We start from the raw sequence: 5,957 nt of genomic DNA on the forward strand, positions 1-5,957 counted from the left end.
ATTCAGTAGAACTTGTACAGGTCCTTCTCAAAATATTAGCATATTGTGATAAAGTTCATTATTTTCCATAATGTCATGATGAAAATTTAACATTCATATATTTTAGATTCATTGCACACTAACTGAAATATTTCAGGTCTTTTATTGTCTTAATACGGATGATTGTGGCATACAGCTCATGAAAACCCAAAATTCCTATCTCACAAAATTAGCATATTTCATCCGACCAATAAAAGAAAAGTGTTTTTAATACAAAAAACGTCAACCTTCAAATAATCATGTACAGTTATGCACTCAATACTTGGTCGGGAATCCTTTTGCAGAAATGACTGCTTCAATGCGGCGTGGCATGGAGGCAATCAGCCTATGGCACTGCTGAGGTCTTATGGAGGCCCAGGATGCTTCGATAGCGGCCTTTAGCTCATCCAGAGTGTTGGGTCTTGAGTCTCTCAACGTTCTCTTCACAATATCCCACAGATTCTCTATGGGGTTCAGGTCAGGAGAGTTAGCAGACCAATTGAGCACAGTGATACCATGGTCAGTAAACCATTTACCAGTGGTTTTGGCACTGTGAGCAGGTGCCAGGTCGTGCTGAAAAATGAAATCTTCATCTCCATAAAGCTTTTCAGCAGATGGAAGCATGAAGTGCTCCAAAATCTCCTGATAGCTAGCTGCATTGACCCTGCCCTTGATAAAACACAGTGGACCAACACCAGCAGCTGACACGGCACCCCAGACCATCACTGACTGTGGGTACTTGACACTGGACTTCTGGCATTTTGGCATTTCCTTCTCCCCAGTCTTCCTCCAGATTCTGGCACCTTGATTTCCGAATGACATGCAGAATTTGCTTTCATCCGAAAAAAGTACTTTGGACCACTGAGCAACAGTCCAGTGCTGCTTCTCTGTTGACCAGGTCAGGCGCTTCTGCCGCTGTTTCTGGTTCAAAAGTGGCTTGACCTGGGGAATGCAGCACCTGTAGCCCATTTCCTGCACACGCCTGTGCATGGTGGCTCTGGATGTTTCTACTCCAGACTCAGTCCACTGCTTCCGCAGGTCCCCCAAGGTCTGGAATCGGCCCTTCTCCACAATCTTCCTCAGGGTCCGGTCACCTCTTCTCGTTGTGCAGCGTTTTCTGCCACACTTTTTCCTTCCCACAGACTTCCCACTGAGGTGCCTTGATACAGCACTCTGGGAACAGCCTATTCGTTCAGAAATTTCTTTCTGTGTCTTACCCTCTTGCTTGAGGGTGTCAATAGTGGCCTTCTGGACAGCAGTCAGGTCGGCAGTCTTACCCATGATTGGGGTTTTGAGTGATGAACCAGGCTGGGAGTTTTAAAGGCCTCAGGAATCTTTTGCAGGTGTTTAGAGTTAACTCGTTGATTCAGATGATTAGGTTCATAGCTCGTTTAGAGACCCTTTTAATGATATGCTAATTTTGTGAGATAGGAATTTTGGGTTTTCAGGAGCTGTATGCCAAAATCATCCGTATTAAGACAATAAAAGACCTGAAATATTTCAGTTAGTGTGCAATGAATCTAAAATATATGAATGTTAAATTTTCATCATGACATTATGGAAAATAATTAACTTTATCACAATATGCTAATACCCCTCCTTGAACCGTCACCTTAACGTGGTGGAGGGGTTTGAGTGCTCAAATGATCCTAGAGGCTATGTTGTCTGGGGCCTAAATGCCCCTAGTAGGGTCTCCCATGGCAAACAGGTTCTAGGTGATGGGTCAGACAAAGAATGGTTCAAGAACCCCTCATGAAGAACACAATATCGAGGCACGTGACGTCGCCCGGAACGGCGGAGCCGGGGTCTCACCCTGGAGCCAGGCCTGGGGTCGGGACTCGTCGGAGAGCGCCTGGTGGCCGGGTTGCTCCTCGCGGGACCCGGCCGGGCCAAGCCCGAACGAGAGACGCGAGGCCATCCCCCAGTGGGCCCACCACCTGCAGGGGGAACCGTGAGGGACCGGTGCAAAGAGGATTGGGTGGCGGACGAAGGTGGAGACCTCAACGGCCCGATCCCCGGATGCTTAGGCTGGCTCTAGGGACGTGGAATGTCACCTCGCTGGGGGGGAAGGAGCCTGAGCTTGTGCGGGAGGTCGAGAGATATCGACTAGAAATAGTCGGGCTCGCCTCCACGCACAGCGTGGGCTCTGGAACCCATCTCCTTGAGAGGGGTTGGACTCTCTTCTACTCTGGAGTGGCCCACGGGGAGAGGCGGCGGGCTGGTGTGGGTTTGCTTGTTGCCCCCCAGCTCAGCCGTCTCGTGTTGGGGTTTACCCCAGTGGATGAGAGGGTTGTATCCCTGCGCCTTCGGGTTGGGGAGAGGTCTCTGACTATCATTTCAGCCTACGGGCCGAGTGGTAGTGCAGAGTACCCTGCCTTCTTGGCGTCCCTGTCGGGGGTGCTGGATAGTGCCCCTCCCGGGGACTCCATTATTCTGCTGGGGGACTTCAACGCCCACGTGGGGAACGACAGTGACACCTGGAGAGGCGTGATCGGGAGGAATGGCCTCCCCGATCTGAATCCGAGTGGTGTTTTGTTATTGGACTTCTGTGCTAGTCACGGATTGTCCATAACGAACACCATGTTCAAACATAAGGGTGTCCATCAGTGCACTTGGCACCAGGACACCCTAGGCAGGAGGTCGATGATCGACTTTGTTGTCGTATCATCAGACCTTTGGCCGCATGTTTTGGACACTCGGGTGAAGAGAGGGGCTGAGCTGTCCACTGATCATCACCTGGTGGTGAGTTGGATCCGCTGGAGGAGGAGAAAGCCGGACAGACTCGGCAGGCCCAAGCGCATAGTGAGGGTCTGCTGGGAACGCCTGGCGGAGCCCTCGGCCAGGGATGTATTCAACTCCCACCTCCGGGAGAGCTTCGACCAGATCCCGGGGGATGTTGGAGACATAGAGTCCGAGTGGACCATGTTCTCTGCATCTATTGTCGATGCTGCTGCCCATAGCTGCAGCCGTAAGGTCTGCGGTGCCTGTCGTGGCGGCAATCCCAGAACCCGGTGGTGGACACCGGCAGTAAGGGATGCTGTTAAGTTGAAGAAGGAGTCCTATCGGCTGTGGTTGGCTTGTGGGACTCCTGAGGCGGCTGACGGGTACCGTGAGGCCAAGCGTGCTGCGGCCCGGGTTGTGGCAGAGGCAAAAACTCGGGCCTGGGAAGAGTTCGGTGAGGCCATGGAGAAGGACTACCGGTTGGCCTCGAAGCGATTCTGGCAAACCGTCCGGCGCCTCAGGAGGGGGAAGCAGTGCTTTGCCAACACTGTTTATAGTGGGGGCGGGAGGCTGCTGACCTCGACTGAGGACATTATCGGGCGGTGGAAGGAGTACTTCGAGGATCTCCTCAATCCTGCCATCACGCATTCCGTGGTGGAAACAGAGGCTGGGGACTCGGGGTTGGATTCTTTCATCACCCAGGCTGAAGTCACCGAGGTGGTTAAAAAGCTCCGCGGTGGCAAGGCTTCGGGGGTGGATGAGATCCGCCCTGAGTACCTCAAGTGTCTGGATGTTGTAGGGCTGTCATGGTTGACACGCCTCTTCAACATTGCGTGGCGGTCGGGGACAGTGCCTCTGGACTGGCAGACTGGGGTGGTGGTCCCCCTTTATAAGAAGGGGGACCGGAGGGTGTGTTCGAACTACAGGGGGATCACACTCCTCAGCCTCCCTGGTAAGGCCTACGCCAGGGTATTGGAGAGGAGAGTCCGGCCGATAGTCGAACCTCGGCTTCAGGAGGAACAGTGTGGTTTTCGTCCCAGCCGTGGAACACTGGACCAGCTCTATACCCTCTACAGGGTGCTCGAGGGTTCATGGGAGTTTGCCCAACCGGTTCACATGTGTTTTGTGGACCTGGAGAAGGCATTCGACTGTGTCCCTCGTGATGCCCTGTGGGGGGTGCTCCAGGAGTATGGAATCGGGGGCCCTTTATTAGGGGCCATCCGGTCCCTGTACGAGCGGAGCAGGAGTTTGGTCCGCATTGCCGGCACTAAGTCGGACCTGTTCCCAGTGCATGTTGGACTCCGGCAGGGCTGCCCTTTGTCGCCGGTCCTGTTCATAACTTTTATGGACAGGATTTCTAGACGCAGCCAAGGGCCGGAGGGGGTCTGGTTTGGGGACCAGTGGATTTCGTCTCTTCTTTTTGCGGATGACGTGGTCCTGCTGGCCCCCTCTAGCCAAGACCTACAGCATGCGCTGTGGCGGTTCGCAGCCGAGTGTGAAGCGGCTGAGCCGAAAAGCAAAGCTCTCAATTTACTGGTCGGTCTACGTTCCTACCCTCACCTATGGCCATGAACTTTGGGTCATGACCGAAAGAACGAGATCACGGATACAAGCGGCTGAAATGAGCTTCCTCCGTAGGGTGGCCGGGCACTCCCTTAGAGATAGGGTGAGGAGCTCGGCCATCCGGGAGGAGCTCGGAGTAGAGCCGCTGCTCCTCCACATTGAGAGGAGCCAGTTGAGGTGGCTCGGGCATCTATACCGGATGCCTCTTGGACGCCTTCCTCGGGAGGTGTTCCAGGCACGTCCCACCGGGAGGAGGCCCAGGGGACGGCCCAGGACACGATGGAGGGACTATGTCTCTCGGCTGGCCTGGGAACGCCTTGGGCTCCCCCTGGAGGAGCTGGAGGAGGTGTCTGGAGAGAGGGACGTCTGGGCGTCTCTGCTGAGTCTGCTGCCCCCGCGACCCGGTCCTGGATAAGCGGAAGACGACGAACGAACGAACAATATGCTAATATTTTGAGAAGGACCTGTATTTGTGAATTCCTACCTCGGTGCTGGTGCTCCTCCAGTTTGAGGACTTCCTTGAAGACTCTTCCTCAGGCCACTGCTCTTATTCTCCTCGCTGCTCCTCAACTCTCCTACCGTCTAGCTACACTGTGGCTCAGCAACCCATCACTCACCTGCCCACCCTCAGCCTGCTGTGTCGCTCCCTTCAGTCTCACACTGGAGAAAGACAAAACAGATGTTCAGCCAGCACAAGCCTCTCAGACCCTCCAAACCTGTCAACCTCAGACTCAGAGTTACTCACCTTCCCTGGACTTCCACCTTCATCCACAAACAGTACACGACACCTCAATCCTTCATTATTTTCCACAATCAACAATAACTTACCTCCATCTTTACTGTTCACTGATAATTTTAGATTAACCCATTAACATAGCAGCCAGGTTTTTGGACTGAGGCTACAGTGCTACCAACTGAACCACCATGCAGCACTGTTGTTGATCACTGGGTTGTAAAGGCGATGCTCAGGGTTGATCACTATGAACCATCCTTGTTTGCAAAATGAGCTAAAGAACCGAAGAGAAAGATGATGTTTCAGGGAAGCAGTTTAATGGAATAACAGCACCTTTAAACCTTAGATTTAATGTCAAGTAAGACAAATACTGTGTTTTGCTGTTCTCTTTGTACATTTTTCACTCAGTGAGATTGTGGGCAGCAGTTTGGTAATAATTCTCCTTCAACCTTAGTTTGAATTAGGATACAGTTTAGTGCAGGGGAATACACACTGTTTCTTAGTGGCTCCTTTAGCATCCAGTCCATCTGTCTATTTACGACTGTAAAGCAAATCCAAAGAAAACCAGCATTGTTCTGCTTATTCCACATTGTTGATTCATTCATTGGTTTTAGAACAGGCTGCACAACGGCACAGTTGGTAGCACTCCTATGGGTTCTCTCTGGGTACTCTGGCCTCCTCCCACAGTCCACAAACATAACTGTTAGGTTAACTGGCCTCTCTAAATTGCCCTTAGGTGTGAATGGGTGTGTCGGGACCTGTCCAGGTTGTACCCCACCTCTCGCCCATGGCCGCTGGAGATAGGCATCAGCTCCCCCGAGACCAATGTATGGAAGAAGCAGATGCAGGAAATGGATGGTTTTACGACATGCTGCTAAAAAGAAGAAGCGAACATCCTGTAAACACTCACAGCCCAGCAACA

Source organism: Girardinichthys multiradiatus, chromosome 3 (genome assembly GCF_021462225.1).
Source record: "Girardinichthys multiradiatus isolate DD_20200921_A chromosome 3, DD_fGirMul_XY1, whole genome shotgun sequence".
NCBI classification, from domain to species: Eukaryota; Metazoa; Chordata; class Actinopteri; order Cyprinodontiformes; family Goodeidae; genus Girardinichthys; species Girardinichthys multiradiatus.